General features: G+C 34.4%; 4 long non-coding RNA genes across 10 annotated transcripts; all 4 read left to right on the top strand.

Moving 5' to 3' along the window:
• The first annotated feature begins 836 nt into the window (after positions 1 to 836).
• On the top strand, positions 837 to 2,795 carry LOC116134121. 2 transcript variants are annotated; one of them, XR_004128678.1, is made up of 9 exons: positions 837 to 918; positions 1,051 to 1,112; positions 1,213 to 1,293; positions 1,388 to 1,463; positions 1,593 to 1,649; positions 2,214 to 2,255; positions 2,348 to 2,398; positions 2,509 to 2,578; positions 2,728 to 2,743. It is a non-coding gene; the product is annotated as an uncharacterized LOC116134121 (long non-coding RNA). The 2 variants fall into 2 exon arrangements; XR_004128679.1 differs by lacking the exon at positions 2,348 to 2,398 and having other exon boundaries at positions 2,728 to 2,795.
• An 884-nt stretch (positions 2,796 to 3,679) lies between these two features.
• On the top strand, positions 3,680 to 4,141 carry LOC116134113. The gene is made up of 3 exons (XR_004128648.1): positions 3,680 to 3,738; positions 3,859 to 3,941; positions 4,066 to 4,141. It is a non-coding gene; the product is annotated as an uncharacterized LOC116134113 (long non-coding RNA).
• Positions 4,142 to 4,626: 485 nt separating this feature from the next.
• On the top strand, positions 4,627 to 6,195 carry LOC116134188. Of its 2 annotated transcripts, XR_004128692.1 has the most exons (6): positions 4,627 to 4,828; positions 4,897 to 4,966; positions 5,084 to 5,204; positions 5,375 to 5,431; positions 5,547 to 5,733; positions 6,004 to 6,195. It is a non-coding gene; the product is annotated as an uncharacterized LOC116134188 (long non-coding RNA). The 2 variants fall into 2 exon arrangements; XR_004128691.1 differs by lacking the exon at positions 6,004 to 6,195 and having other exon boundaries at positions 5,547 to 5,836.
• Positions 6,196 to 7,243: 1,048 nt separating this feature from the next.
• LOC116134184 lies at positions 7,244 to 10,823 on the top strand. Of its 5 annotated transcripts, none has more exons than XR_004128689.1 (14): positions 7,244 to 7,313; positions 7,463 to 7,586; positions 7,674 to 7,799; positions 8,021 to 8,095; positions 8,235 to 8,294; positions 8,395 to 8,473; positions 8,597 to 8,679; positions 8,804 to 8,874; positions 9,221 to 9,566; positions 9,635 to 9,704; positions 9,822 to 9,942; positions 10,113 to 10,169; positions 10,285 to 10,361; positions 10,742 to 10,823. It is a non-coding gene; the product is annotated as an uncharacterized LOC116134184 (long non-coding RNA). The 5 variants fall into 5 exon arrangements; XR_004128687.1 differs by having other exon boundaries at positions 10,285 to 10,471; positions 10,742 to 10,819; XR_004128690.1 differs by lacking the exon at positions 10,742 to 10,823 and having other exon boundaries at positions 10,348 to 10,557.
• Positions 10,824 to 16,255: the final 5,432 nt, after the last annotated feature.

Here is a 16,255-nt window from a genome sequence, read left to right as displayed (position 1 = left end):
AGAATGGATTGGTCCATTAATACAAAATAAGATACATGGGCCTTCTGAAATATTTTACCTGGTGACTTGTACTATGGAGATCAATATTTGGGCCGTATATCTTAAGGGCCACTTCACAACATTTATTTCTTTAATATGCAGAGCTGATTTACTATTTGGGCCACCTATCCTCAGAATTTACAATTTCATTCACCCATCAGTAGAGGAAATACTCCAGCTCAAAGCAATAAAGGACCAATTTTTATGGGTCAATGGCTGTAACTTCATTAAATCTATTTTGCCTGATGAAACAAATGCTGAATCTTTTGGTTTTCACACTTCTCGGTGAGCTAGCATCAAATCTGTATTTCTATCTCCTACATGATGCTTGAATTAGCATTATTACTGTCATTCATACTTTTCATCATCTGATAGGACCAATTATTATGGGTCAATGGCTGTAACTTCATTAAATCTATTTTGCCTGATGAAACAAATGCTGAATCTTTTGGTTTTCACACTTCTCGGTGAGCTAGCATCAAATCTGTATTTCTATCTCCTACATGATGCTTGAATTAGCATTATTACTGTCATTCATACTTTTCATCATCTGATAGGACCAATTATTATGGGTCAATGGCTGTAACTTCATTAAATCTATTTTGCCTGATGAAACAAATGCTGAATCTTTTGGTTTTCACACTTCTTGGTGAGCTAGCATCAAATCTGTATTTCTATCTCCTACATGATGCTTGAATTAGCATTATTACTGTCATTCATACTTTTCATCATCTGATAATGTTAACGTCGTGATCTTTTACTTTTTACTAAGGCATGCAAATCTCTATTCGATCGCAGTGCCAAATATCTACCTTAGAAAAAATGTGGAAGAGAGGAAGGACAAATGTAGCACAGTATGTACTCAAAAGGACTGAAACGGTTGGTTATGCTTTTTTAACTTCTCTGTTTTTTTGCTTCATGTTTAAACTAGAAAGTACATCACAGCATTATTAGTGGTACTGTAAATTTATTTAATATTTATATAGAACTGTTGGGTTGCTCTTTTGCCAGGGAGCCTTCTCAAATTACTGTGGATTCGCTCTATGAATTCTTTTGATCACTCGTTGAGATAGGTTTGTTTCCTTAGTTATCACTCTACTTAGCGGGGACATTGTAAAGCCATGTTCTCTCTAGCTAATTAAACTTGATTTTGATATGTTCATTTTGATGCAGAGAGAGGCAAGTTTAAGGTGTCGTGAATTTTCTGAAGAACAAAGGTTTTATTATGATGTATTAAGAAGTTTAAGAATCAAGGTTTGTCATCAATTAAGCCATTATTTCTGTTTGAGCTTATTAAAACCAGGCATCAAATTTGGTCAACGGAACTTTGTATCATACTGGAAAACAGTGACAGGCCAGTAAATATCTGATGTATCTGTGCTTTTTGGAGGTCATAATCCCACTTTTCATGCATCAATTTTCTGGTACTGTTTAAGCTCTTTTTTAGTTTTAACTCCAAAACAGATCTTTAAGAAATTGATATCAAGCATATATCGAAGAATGATGTCGAACTACCCCGTTAAATAACTGTTAATGCCTTTCTCTTATGCCAGGAAGCTTCCCCAGTTGCTCTGGATTCCCTCTATGAAACACTTGGATGAGTCACTGAGGTTGCTTTTCTCATTTTTTCTAGCTTGTGGATATTGAAATTTTAAAATGCCATTTACTTGTTAAGAAGACTTTACCTGTTTGTGTTGGTTTTGATGCACTGAATTAAGTTTAAAATGCCATGAAATTCATGAAGAATCAATGTTGAAATATGATCAATATGTATGACAGAAGTTGGAAATATCTACTAAGATTAATCATATTATATTGTTTATGCGATTATTTTCTTTTTACTAAGGCATGCAAATTTCTTTTCGATCACAGTTTCAAATTTCAACATTAGAACAAATATAGAGGAGGGATAAATGTAGGAGCTTATTTACTCAAAAGGTGTCAACTGGTTGGTTATGCTTTCCCACTTCTCTGTTTTTTCTTCATGTTTAAACTAGAAAGAACATCACAGCATTATTAATGGTTCGCTAAATTCTTTAAATTCTATGCAGAACTGATTGATATGTCTGTAATTTGCTTTCTTGAGAAAGGCTTATTTTCTTTGTTATCTGTATCTACTTAGTGCGGACGTTGAAAAGCCATATTCTCTCTACTAAAATTTAATTTTGTTGCAGGCAGCCAAGTTTAAGATGTCATGAATTTGCTCAAGAATCAAGGTTGAAATATGAAACCAATTTGCAGTCTTTTTCTTAACCAAGAGTGTTATATATACTAAAAAATTTTTTCTGTTTGGGCTTATTGAGAGCAGTTATTAATTTCTCTCTACAGAACTTTTAAGTATTTTATAACCCCAATTTAAGTACGTGCTTTTTTTTTTTCTTTTTTCTTTTTTTGTCAAATTCCTTGTTACAAAGACATGTAATTTTCTATGTAAGGTTTTATATTTCATCTAAATATTTACTGTTCCAGAGATGCATTTTGCGGCATGGAAGAGAGGAAGAATGGTTTTTAGAGAGTTGCTGAACGAGCTCGTTTAATGGTTGGTTATGCTTTCTCAATGTTGCTCTCTGATCTTTCTTCAATGCGTGATGTTTAATATGAAAGCATTTCTGAAGAAAACTGGTTCTGTTATTTCTTGATAGTTTGCTAACTATGCTGAAAATTTCAATTTTCTGTTAAACATTCGAGGCCGTAGCAATGGTGGACAAAATTACATCATGCACTGAAGAAAACTTGATTGAGGCACTTGTAAGCAAAAAGAAAATTTACAAGATGAAACAATTGCTCAGACCCTGGTCTTCACATTTACTTGGTAAGCTAGCATTTCATACTAATCCCTATGTCATTTCTTTAATATTCTGTTTATTTCTGGAACTGATCAGTGGAGGAATTACTCCTGGGCAAAGCAATGAGCGACAAGTTATTATCATTCAATGATAGAAATTTCATGTTGGCACTTGTTCAATAAGAAATTTCTCCAAATGAAACAACAATTGCTAAATCTTTTGGTTTCCACATTTACTTGGTGAGTAGCATCTCATCTATATTTCTATCTCCAAAGTGCTTCTTTAAAAGGACAAATTTCATTTACAGAATTTCTGTCATGCTGAAAAATTTTGACAGACCTGGAAATATCGTCTATGAGTGATGTCCACTCTCAATTTTTCATAGATTAATCATCTGATATTGTTTATGCAATTTTTTTTCTTTTAAGCCATTCAAATTTCTATTCGACCATGGTTTCAGATTTCTATCGTAGAACAAATATGGAAGAGAGGAGGGATAAATGTAGGAGATTATGTACTCAAAAGGACTCAAATGGTTGGTTATCCTTTCTCACTTCTCTTTCTTTCTTCATGTTTAAACTAGAAAGTACATCACATTATTATTATTGGTTCTGTAAATTTTTTAACTTTTATTCAGAACTGATTTCTCTTATTGTTGGTTGCTCTTTTATCAGGGAGCTTCTCAAATTACAGTGGATGCCCTCTATGAAATCATTTGATAATTCATTGAGCTGGTTTGTTTTCTTGGTTATCTCTCTACTTAGTGGGGAAATTGAAAAGACAGGTTCTCTCTAGCTAATTAAACTTGGTTTTGATATGTTCATTTTGATGCAGTGAGCCAAGTTTAAGATGCCATGAATTTGCAGAAGAATCAAGGTTGAATTATGGTGTATTAAGAAGTTTAAGAATTAAGGTTTGTCATCAATTGTTAATGATTTGGTTCTTGTATTCTTTTTTTGACCATACGATTCCTATGTAAAGACATTAGTTCTCTTTCAGCTTATTGAAACCAGGCATCAAATTCTTTGTGCAGAAATTTGCAGATTGAGGTATCATGGTGGAAAAAGTTGACAGACTTGGAAATATCATGTATTACCTATGGCCGTATATCTTAAGGTGATAACCCCACTTTCCTTACATATATTTTCTGATAATGTTTAAGTGCTGTTTTTTCTTTTACACTCAGGCATGTAATGTTCTATTTATAGCTTTAAATTTCAACAAATAGTCATTGTTTCAGTGCAGGATTTTGTCTTCCAGAAGAAGGAAATTATGGGTTTTAGGAGAGTAGTAGGAAGAACTCAGTTAACGGTTGGTTATAAATTTTTCTTCTCTTTCTTCATTTGTGATGTTTAAAAGCACTTCACAATATTTATTTTCTGATTCAGTTATTTCTTTAATATGCAGAACTGATTTACCATTTGGTTTACCTATACTGAGAATTGACAATTTTATTCACCGATCCATAGAGGAAATACCCCAGGTCAAAGCAATAGGGTCCCTTGAATTGAGAAAATTATTACTATAAGACAACTAAAATTTTAATTCTGACAACAATATCTGAATATTATACTAAACATGATTTTAGATGTTAAAAAATTTCTTAAAAAAATTCTATCTAAGGTTTCACATTTCATCGAAATATTTTTTGTTCCAGAGATGCATTTTGCGGCATGGAAGAGAGGAAGAATGGTTTTATGAGAGTTTCTGAACGAATTCAATTAATGGTTGGTTATGCTTTCTCAAAGTTGCTCTCTGTTCTTTCTTTAATGCTTGATGTTTAATATGAAAGCATATCTGAAGAAAGCTGGCTCTGTTATTTCTTGACGGTTGCTAACTATGTTGAGAAATTCAATGAATTTTCTGTTAAACATTTGAGGCCGTAGCAATGGAGGATGAAATTACATTGTGCACTGAAGAAAACTTGATTGAGGCACTTGTAAACAAAAAGAAAATTTACAAGACGAAACAATTGCTCAAACCCTTGTCTTCAAATTTACTTGGTAAGCTAGCATTTCATACTGTTTATTTCAATCTCCAACTTTCATCTTGAAAATATTTACTGTCTCAGTGAAGCATTTTGCCGTATGGAAGAGAGGAAGAATGGTACTAGGAGAGTAGTCGAAAGAAGTTAATTAATGGTTAGTTATGCTTTCTTAATTCCGATCTCTGTTCTTTCTGTCTTTCTTATTTCTTAATGAGAAAGCATATCACAATGTTATGTTAGTGGTTGAGTTATTTCTTTCACATATGTGTAGAATTTAAGATTGGCAGGGTAAATACTGGAGGCCATAGAAATTGGTCAAGGCACTTGTAACAAAAAGATAATCTGCCAGATGAAACAAGTGCTCACTCCCTGGTTTTCACATTTGCAATTCGGTAAGCTTACATCATTAAGAGTCTGCAGGATTTTGTATAACTATGTTCGCACTTCTCGAAGGTCATAATCCCACATGCCATGTAGCAACTATCTGATAATGTTTAAGTAAATTTTTCTTAAATAATTATACTACGTCATGTAATTTCTATTCTAAGTTTAGAATTATCAGGTTATGGGAAAGAGGTAGAATGACGTTAGGAGAGTAGTCGAAAAACCTTAACCAATGGTTAGTTATGCTTTCTCTCTAATCTTTATTCTTTCTTCATTTTTTTCTTGATGGTTAAATGGAAAGCATATCACAGCTTTGTGTTTCTGATTCCGTTATTTACTTTAACATGCAGAGTTGATTTACTAGTTCAATGGCATCCTATATATGCTGAGAATTTACAATTTCTGTCACTCAGGAGAAGAAATGAAGGTCCAATTTTTATCATTCAATAGTAGAACTTCATGGAGGCACTTATTAACAAGAAGAAACTTTTTCCTAATGAAACAAGTGTTGAATCTTCTGGTTTTCACATTTTCTTGGTGGGCTCTATAATATTATCTCCTATTTTCTTCTTGAATTAGCATCATCACTGTCGTTTGTAGTCTAATAAATAATGGAAAATGATAGAGCCACCGAAGGTTGCGCACCGAATTTGTGCACCAAATGACGTGGAAAAATATTGACAGTTGATTAATATTAACTAATAATGAATCAACAGTCAGGATTTTGTCACGTCATCCGGTGCACAAATTCGATACGCAACCTTCGGTAACTGTAGTATTACTCATAAATAATACTTGCTTTTTCAGGTCATAGAGTGCATCAGTATCAAATGGTCATGGAATCATGAAATGTTAAAGGAATGGATTTGAGCAAAACAGTACAAGCATGGTAGATGGGGAGACCTGTCAATGAAAGTGGTCATGATTTGTAACAAGATATAAAGCAACTTATTCAATTGTGGGATTCAAGTTTTCATGTATTTAAATTTCAGTTGTTCAATTGGGTATGGGTAAACTGTTTTTGTCCTCGTTTATAAGTATATAATGGTTTTGTTGCTTTCTGTTTTAGCCAAGTCAAGAGATAAGTCTTGAGAGAAAAAGTGTAGAGACAAGAGACAGCTTATTGTGGAGAGCAAGGTTTTGAAAACCGGACCGGACCGCCCGGTCAGATCGGTTCGACCGGCAACCAGTGGCAAATCCAGTCCGGTGTATATAAAAAAACCGTCATTTTGATTTAAACCGAATTGGACCGCGGTTGGACCGTTGGAATAGTATCGAATCGCGGTCCAATCGCAGCTTAACCTTGTCGGATTCCGACATCTTTCGACGGAGAAAACACCCCCATTCGACGGACGACATCTCCACGACCAAAACCATCCATTTTTAGTCGTCGTCGTCTAGCCTACGTCGATCGCCGTCCACCTAAAGTTCACGTGTGATGCGATGTCGGATTTCTTTCGTTGATTCCGACGAGTTCCGATGACGATGGAACTCCCTAGCACCACCATCAAAGTCACCAGCACCTACACATCAAAAGCCCCAAGATTCCAGCTTCGATTGGCGGTCGATCGTCGCTGTCGCCACCACTCACCAGAATCTTAGCGCGACAGGAGTGTTTTAGATATATTTCAAACCTTAAGGGAGTATTAAGGGGTGTTTTTGATGAATTTCAAACCTTAAGGGACTAAATATAATTTTATAAATTACGGTCTAACCAACCGATCCAACCAGTCAAACCGGTCAAATCGAAAACTACACCCTTGAACGGGTCATTGTCCAATTCGGTTTTTAGAACCTTGGTGGAGAGACTCTCTATTTAGCTAAAAGACCTCTTGGACAGGCCAAGAGGATAAACAAAAGCAAAAGGCCTAAAGAAAAATAGGATGTACAGTCCTATACAAAACCAGCCCAATCCCCTACAAAACAGGCCTAAACAAGAGGAGTCACCATCATATAGCTTCTGTGATGGCCACTAGAATCGACGATGCTAACTGGCAGGACAATTCTTCACTTTTTAATATTATTATCTAAATATTTACTGTTCCAGAGATGCATTTTGCGGCATGGAAGAGAGGAAGAATGGTTTTTAGAGAGTTGCTGAACGAACTCGTTTAATGGTTGGTTATGCTTTCTCAATGTTGCTCTCTGATCTTTCTTCAATGCTTGATGTTTAATATGAAAGCATTTCTGAAGAAAACTGGTTCTGTTATTTCTTGATAGTTTGCTAACTATGCTGAAAATTTCAATTTTCTGTTAAACATTCGAGGCCGTAGCAATGGTGGACAAAATTACATCATGCACTGAAGAAAACTTAATTGAGGCACTTGTAAGCAAAAAGAAAATTTACAAGATGAAACAATTGCTCAGACCCTGGTCTTCACATTTACTTGGTAAGCTAGCATTTCATACTAATCCCTATGTCATTTCTTTAATATTCTGTTTATTTCTGGAACTGATCAGTGGAGGAATTACTCCAGGGCAAAGCAATGAACGACAAGTTATTATCATTCAATGATAGAAATTTCATGTAGGCACTTGTTCAAAAAGAAATTTCTCCAAATGAAACAACAATTGCTAAATCTTTTGGTTTCCACATTTACTTGGTGAGTAGCATCTCATCTATATTTCTATCTCCAAAGCACTTCTTTAAAAGGACAAATTTCATTTACAGAATTTCTGTCATGCTGAAAAATTTTGACAGACCTGGAAATATCGTCTATGAGTGATGTCCACTCTCAATTTTTCATAGATTAATCATCTGATATTGTTTATGCAATTTTTTTTCTTTTAAGCCATGCAAATTTCTATTCGACCATGGTTTCAGATTTCTATCGTAGAACAAATATGGAAGAGGGGAGGGATAAATGTAGGAGATTATGTACTCAAAAGGATTCAAATGGTTGGTTATCCTTTCTCACTTCTCTTTCTTTCTTCATGTTTAAACTAGAAAGTACATCACATTATTATTATTGGTTCTGTAAATTCTTTAACTTTTATTCAGAACTGATTTCTCTTATTGTTGGTTGCTCTTTAATCAGGGAGCTTCTCAAATTACAGTGGATGCCCTCTATGAAATCATTTGATAATTCATTAAGCTGGTTTGTTTTCTTGGTTATCTCTCTACTTAGTGGGGAAATTGAAAAGACAGGTTCTCTCTAGCTAATTAAACTTGGTTTTGATATGTTCATTTTGATGCAGTGAGCCAAGTTTAAGATGCCAAGAATTTGCAGAAGAATCAAGGTTGAATTATGGTGTATTAAGAAGTTTAAGAATTAAGGTTTGTCATCAATTGTTAATGATTTCTTGGTTCTTGTATTCTTTTTTTGACCATACGATTCCTATGTAAAGACATTAGTTCTCTTTCAGCTTATTGAAACCAGGCATCAAATTCTCTGTGCAGAAATTTGCAGATTGAGGTATCATGGTGGAAAAAGTTGACAGACTTGGAAATATCATGTATTACCTATGGCCGTATATCTTAAGGTGATAACCCCACTTTCCTTACATATATTTTCTGATAATGTTTAAGTGCTGTTTTTTCTTTTACACTCAGGCATGTAATGTTCTATTTATAGCTTTAAATTTCAACAAATAGTCATTGTTTCAGTGCAGGATTTTGTCTTCCAGAAGAAGGAAATTATGGGTTTTAGGAGAGTAGTAGGAAGAACTCAGTTAACGGTTGGTTATAAATTTTTCTTCTCTTTCTTCATTTGTGATGTTTAAAAGCACTTCACAACATTTATTTTCTGATTCAGTTATTTCTTTAATATGCAGAACTGATTTACCATTTGGTTTACCTATACTGAGAATTTACAATTTTATTCACCGATCCATAGAGGAAATACCCCAGGTCAAAGCAATAGGGTCCCTTGAATTGAGAAAATTATTACTATAAGACAACTAAAATTTTAATTCTGACAACAATATCTGAATATTATACTAAACATGATTTTAGATGTTAAAAAATTTCTTAAAAAAATTCTATCTAAGGTTTCACATTTCATCGAAATATTTTTTGTTCCAGAGATGCATTTTGTGGCATGGAAGAGAGGAAGAATGGTTTTATGAGAGTTTCTGAATGAATTCAATTAATGGTTGGTTATGCTTTCTCAAAGTTGCTCTCTGTTCTTTCTTTAATGCTTGATGTTTAATGTGAAAGCATATCTGAAGAAAGCTGGCTCTGTTATTTCTTGACGGTTGCTAACTATGTTGAGAAATTCAATGAATTTTCTGTTAAACATTTGAGGCCGTAGCAATGGAGGATGAAATTACATTGTGCACTGAAGAAAACTTGATTGAGGCACTTGTAAACAAAAAGAAAATTTACAAGACGAAACAATTGCTCAAACCCTTGTCTTCAAATTTACTTGGTAAGCTAGCATTTCATACTGTTTATTTCAATCTCCTACTTTCATCTTGAAAATATTTACTGTCTCAGTGAAGCATTTTGCCGTATGGAAGAGAGGAAGAATGGTACTAGGAGAGTAGTCGAAAGAAGTTAATTAATGGTTAGTTATGCTTTCTTAATTCCGATCTCTGTTCTTTCTGTCTTTCTTATTTCTTAATGAGAAAGCATATCACAATGTTATGTTAGTGGTTGAGTTATTTCTTTCACATATGTGTAGAATTTAAGATTGGCAGGGTAAATACTGGAGGCCATAGAAATTGGTCAAGGCACTTGTAACAAAAAGATAATCTGCCAGATGAAACAAGTGCTCACTCCCTGGTTTTCACATTTGCAATTCGGTAAGCTTACATCATTAAGAGTCTGCAGGATTTTGTATAACTATGTTCGCACTTCTCGAAGGTCATAATCCCACATGCCATGTAGCAACTATCTGATAATGTTTAAGTAAATTTTTCTTAAATAATTATACTACGTCATGTAATTTCTATTCTAAGTTTAGAATTATCAGGTTATGGGAAAGAGGTAGAATGACGTTAGGAGAGTAGTCGAAAAACCTTAACCAATGGTTAGTTATGCTTTCTCTCTAATCTTTATTCTTTCTTCATTTTTTTCTTGATGGTTAAATGGAAAGCATATCACAGCTTTGTGTTTCTGATTCCGTTATTTACTTTAACATGCAGAGTTGATTTACTAGTTCAATGGCATCCTATATATGCTGAGAATTTACAATTTCTGTCACTCAGGAGAAGAAATGAAGGTCCAATTTTTATCATTCAATAGTAGAACTTCATGGAGGCACTTATTAACAAGAAGAAACTTTTTCCTAATGAAACAAGTGTTGAATCTTCTGGTTTTCACATTTTCTTGGTGGGCTCTATAATATTATCTCCTATTTTCTTCTTGAATTAGCATCATCACTGTCGTTTGTAGTCTAATAAATAATGGAAAATGATAGAGCCACCGAAGGTTGTGCACCGAATCTGTGCACCAAATGACGTGGAAAAATTTTGACAGTTGATTAATATTAACTAATAATGAATCAACAGTCAAGATTTTGTCACGTCATACGGTGCACAAATTCGGTACGCAATCTTCGGTAACTGTAGTATTACTCATAAATAAAACTTGCTTTTTCAGGTCATAGAGTGCATCAGTATCAAATGGTCATGGAATCATGAAATGTTAAAGGAATGGATTTGAGCAAAACAGTACAAGCATGGTAGATGGGAGACCTGTCAATGAAAGTGGTCATGACTTGTAACAAGATATAAAGCAACTTATTCAATTGTGGGATTCAAGTTTTCATGTATTTAATTTCAGTTGTTCAATTGGGTATGGGTAAACTGTTTTTGTCCTTGTTTATAAGTATATAATGGTTTTGTTGCTTTCTGTTTTAGCCAAGTCAAGAGATAAGTCTTGAGAGAAAAAGTGTAGAGACAAGAGAGTTTATTGTGGAGAGCAAGGTTTTGAAAACCGGACCGGACCGGACCGCCCGATCGGATCGGTTTGACCGGCAACCGGCGGCAAATCCAATCCGGTATATATAAAAAACTATCATTTTGATTTAAACCGGATTGGACCGCGGTTGGACTGTTGGAATAGTGTCGAATCGCGGTCCAATCACAGCTAAACCTCGTCGGATTTCGGCATCTTTCGACGGAGAAAGCACCCCCATTCAACGGACGGCATCTCCACGACCAAAACCATCCATTTTTAGTCGCCGTCGTCTAGTCTACGTCGATCGCCGTCCACCTAAAGTTCACGTGTGATGCGATGTCGGATTTCTTTCGTTGATTTCGACAAGTTCCAACGACGATGAAACTCCCTAGCACCACCATCAGAGTCGTCGGCACCTACACATCAAAAGCCCCAAGATTCTAGCTTCGATTGGCCGTCGATCGTCGCTGCCACCACCACTCACCAGAATCTTCGCGCGATAGGAGTGTTTTAGATATATTTCAAACCTTAAGGGAGTATTAAGGGGTGTTTTTGATGAATTTCAAACTTTAAGGGACTAAAAAAATTTTATAAATTACGGTCCAACCAACCGATCCAACCAGTCAAACCGGTTAAATTGAAAACTGGACCCTTGAACGGATCATTGTCCGATCCGATTTTTAGAACCTTGGTGGAGAGACTCTCTATTTAGCTAAAAGACCTCTTGGACAGGCCCAAGAGGATAAACAAAAGCAAAAGGCCTAAAGAGAAATAGGATGTACAGTCCTATACAAAACCAGCCCAATCCCATACAAAACAGGCCTAAACAAAAGAACTATACAATAGGAGTCACCATCATATAGCTTCTGTGATGGCCACTAGAATCGACGATGCTAACTGGCAGGACAATTCTTCACTTTTTAATATTGTTTAAATAATTATTTTAATTATTTAAATAAAACTGATTTTTGGAAAGAAATTGTGTACAAATTTTGAAATGACAAAAATCCCCTTTTAAAAAAAAGGAAAATTACTTACACAAACAACACAAAATTAACAAATTCAACATATTTATTTATATTCATTTTTTAATGTATAATGTGTATATTTATTTTATTTTCTCCTAATTCTACATATGTCAAAAAAAATTCACATGAAAATAATATTAGTTTTTTAAATTCCATTATTTTTGCCATATTTTGTGCAAGTCAATTCATACAGTTGGTCAACATGGCAATATCAACCACAAAAAATCACATGCAAAATAAGATTTAATTATTTGAAATGAACATAAAATGTTTCCACAAAACACATTACCAATGAACAGTATATAATTATATACAGACACTTAAGCAGAACTACAATTTTCTTCCTTTTTGTGATTTTATTAGTATGGCTCCTTTGAGATTGGCCATCAGTGATGCCAATAAGACAACACACATATTCAATATGGCGATCTTCAAACCTGTTCTTGATTTGAAGGGATTCATTGGAGCGATTTTAAAGGTGAAAGTCGCCCGACTAACAATCAAGTTAAACAATCAAGAGTTAGAAGACGATGAACTCCTTTATAATTACAACTTTGGACGATTTTCTGCTATTGTTCTTCGTGTAAAACCGTTAGGAGGTCCAGAAGTCGACTTCATAGTAAAATTTTATGGGACAATGAACAATCGTCAAGGTGAGGGAAACAGTTCTGGTTGGTCAAAATGACTCTCCATCGCTATAACATCGAGATGGACGATGATTTTCCTCTTTCTTCATACCCTATCTATAAATAAGTCATGAATTTTCTTAAATTGTAAGATTTTCTCATTTTCTCAATATAAATAAATTCAATTCAAAGTTAAGTGCATTTTTCATATTTCAAATTCTTATAGAAAAATTTGAGAATTTTAAATCATTGATTTGAAGATTAATAACTATGCATTTAATTCTAATTCCTTTTTTTTTTTTTTTTTTAAATTCGAATCATATTTAATGTCACACTTGTATGTTACATAGCATGGTTTTAAAACCCAACCCAGCCTAGCCAGTTCAATCTGGAATTTGTGATCGAGCCAAGTTAGTTTGACTAAAAAACCGAAAATATTAAACGACCCAGTTTGAACCATGGTTGGACCCGATTTTTTGTTAAGAACAGCGGTCCAATCAGTTAGACCTAGCAGTTGAACCACATTTTTAGTATTTTATTATTTTTTATATGTCAGAATGATGTCATCATGCTAATATCAGTATGATGACATCACAGTTCGACTGGCGGTTGAACCGGTTCGATCGGCCAACCTGGTGACCTGATTGGGTCACTCCCTGGACCGGGTTTTAAAACCTTATTACATATTGTGATATAATTGTTATTAAGGAATGTTAACATTGTCTAGTCCCTCACGAAGAACTTACAACATAAAATAACTCTGAAAAAATAAATACATGTGACGAGAAACATTAGGATAACAGTTTTTTCGCCCGTTTCGATTTTGTCATTAGCACAATCACGGGTGGACAGGAAGTACCCGAATCCAAATGCAAACCTTGGGAACCATTTTTATTTAAAGAAGAAAATTAGAGAGTTTTAGATGTGGATGTGATGAGACTAAATTCAGTGGCTAATAATACTACAATATTGAATTTTGGCAAACCCGTACAACCATATGTATTTTACATCGATTAACATCGATTAAGCGAAGAACCCCAGACAACCTCATCGGATTCAAGACAGTTCATTTCATCAAACAGTTTCATGGCTACAAAAATATCACAACTCGACCTCGAATAAGAATCAACAGGAGCAGTTGTCATGACATGTGTATTCTTCAAAACTGATTTAACTATCTGGGTATGAACAATTTTAGTCCTACCAAACTCAAACCCCAAGAAAAGATTTCAAAATTATCGGTATCTGTGTAAATAGAACAACAGTTAGAATAAAAATACAAGTGATTGAACCAACAATGAGTTGGCCGTGTGGTAGGGGCTTGGAGCTAAAGAGTTTGCTCTCCTAGTGGTCTTAGGTTCGAATAAGAAGAATGGTTATTAATATTGTTGGGTACTGACCGCATGGCTTGTCTTGTTTCAAAAGCATTGTTCGGAGTCGAAAGATTAATTGAGATGCACATAAACTTGTTCAGACACTCCTGGTAACCAAAAAAAAAAAAAAAAAAAAAAATACAAGTGATTGTTGAGAATGCAATCAGAGACAGTTGTGGTTTTTAGTGGAAATAAAACAGATTTTGAAACCTATAAGAAATGGGAATGAGTGCGGAAATTTGGAAAATATTTATTGGGAAACTCTTGTAACAGGATCAAGATTATTTTCGGATATAAACTTTTACATAAAACATATAAAAGCTTGTGAACATCGTTATGCTAACGTGGTGAAATCGTTTACGTGAACAATTTCATTTTTTACAATAACTACTATTATAGTTTATCAATAGAATCGCCTTTTTGATGGGTGGTTTTACAGAATTACGATTTATATGATAATTCTAACTGAGTAGTTATACCTTATCAATATGATTATTTGGTAAGATAATCGAGTTAACGACTTTTTTTCACCCAAATAATGGCTTAATGACACTTTACCATTTACAGATTTTTAAAATATTATTTTACTACTCAAATTTATATTCTAATGATGAACAAAAGACAAACTTGGTTCAAGTCGTTAGAGCTTTTGAAGAGGGGAGACTGATGAGTCTTTTGATGGTGAAATGTTAGATTTTTGTGGATGAGATTGATCGGAGGCAAAGTCTTTGGGAGTAAGGTTTGAGGAGTTTTGGTAAATGATGATTAAAGAAGTGAATGATAGTGATGTGGGACTGCAATGATGTCGGAATCAAAAACGGAATATAAATTTGGACAATAAAGTGGTATTTTAAAAGTTTTTGTGTAGGAAAGTGTCATTAAACTATTATTTGGGTGGAAAAAAGTCATTTACTCAAGATAATCTCATATAAGTATTTTTTTAGAGAATTTAGTACTTATCTTTTCTAGTTGACATTTGGTCATAAAACATTTGAGAATTTTAAATTATTGATTTGAAGATTAATAACTATGCATTTATATAATTTTTTTTTTTTTTTTTTTTTTAATAAATTCGAATCTATCTAATGTCACACTGTATGTTACATACTGTGATATACTTGCTATCAAGGAATGTTAACATTATCAAGTCTCTCATGAAGAACTTACAAAATAAATAATTCTGAAAAAAAAATAAATAAATAAATAAAAGAGGATATGCATGTGGCGAGAAACATTAGGTAAACAAGTGATACCATATTAAAGGTATCAAATTTTCCGAGCATCTTGTGAAGAAAGAGTGTTACCAACTTCCTAAAAATTCTCTGGTGAGATTCAAAAGCTTCTACAAGACCCACTTGGTTTACCAATTGATTTCGATTTGGTGTGAAAATTTTGCTTAAGTGAGATTTAAAAGCGTTTGCAAGCAGTGGTGCAATCTGATATCTGACCCAATTCTCCAAGCTCCACTTCAAAAATGTATGTCAAAAGTCATCACTTTTCTGGCAAAGAGAAGCTTATAGACTTTATGGTTATTATTTTCATATAAATTGGAGAGAAGGAGTGATAGCAACCAACTTAGGCCCTTTCCAATCCAATCAGCCCTATGCGTTTTCGGTGGCATTTTGTGATAATTTAATGCTATTTGATCATGACTACTCTCTCTAACAATCGGTTATCTGTTTATGATGCCATCATCATCACCGGCGCGAGCTGCTTCCTCCCCTGCACACTTGCCAGCAAAGTCTTGGCCGCTATTTAGTGTTGATCTACGATGCATGAAGTCAAAATATAAGGCCGTGGTGCTTTCGTTCTCTGGTGGACTTGCCCATCTTGACCATGCTATATCTGTTCGTTGGGTTCGGAAAATGAAGAATCTTGGAGGCAGTCGACACCTCTATGTTGCAGAGATTAAGGTAAATTTTTTTACCAGTTGTGTGAAGGGATGTTATATTGGATAGCCGAAAGACCGGAGAAGGTTATGATGTGTTTGTACAACCAATGAACGTAGCAACAGAAGAGTTCATGGCAAACATTCCGGTTCCTTGCCCGCCGCAAGACAGTTTTCCGCCGCCAGGGAATTACAAAAGAAGATTGGAGATGAAAGAATCACTTGCTTGGCCAATCCAACCTTCTGATGAGTTAGACATATGGGTTCTGAAGCTTTCAGATGAAAGTATTTGGATTAAG

The sequence above is a fragment of the Pistacia vera genome, unplaced genomic scaffold (genome assembly GCF_008641045.1).
Source record: "Pistacia vera cultivar Batoury unplaced genomic scaffold, PisVer_v2 Contig283, whole genome shotgun sequence".
Lineage (NCBI taxonomy): Eukaryota > Viridiplantae > Streptophyta > Magnoliopsida > Sapindales > Anacardiaceae > Pistacia > Pistacia vera.
Note: the sequence above shows the minus strand (reverse complement) of the source record. Positions and strands in the feature narration are given on the sequence as shown.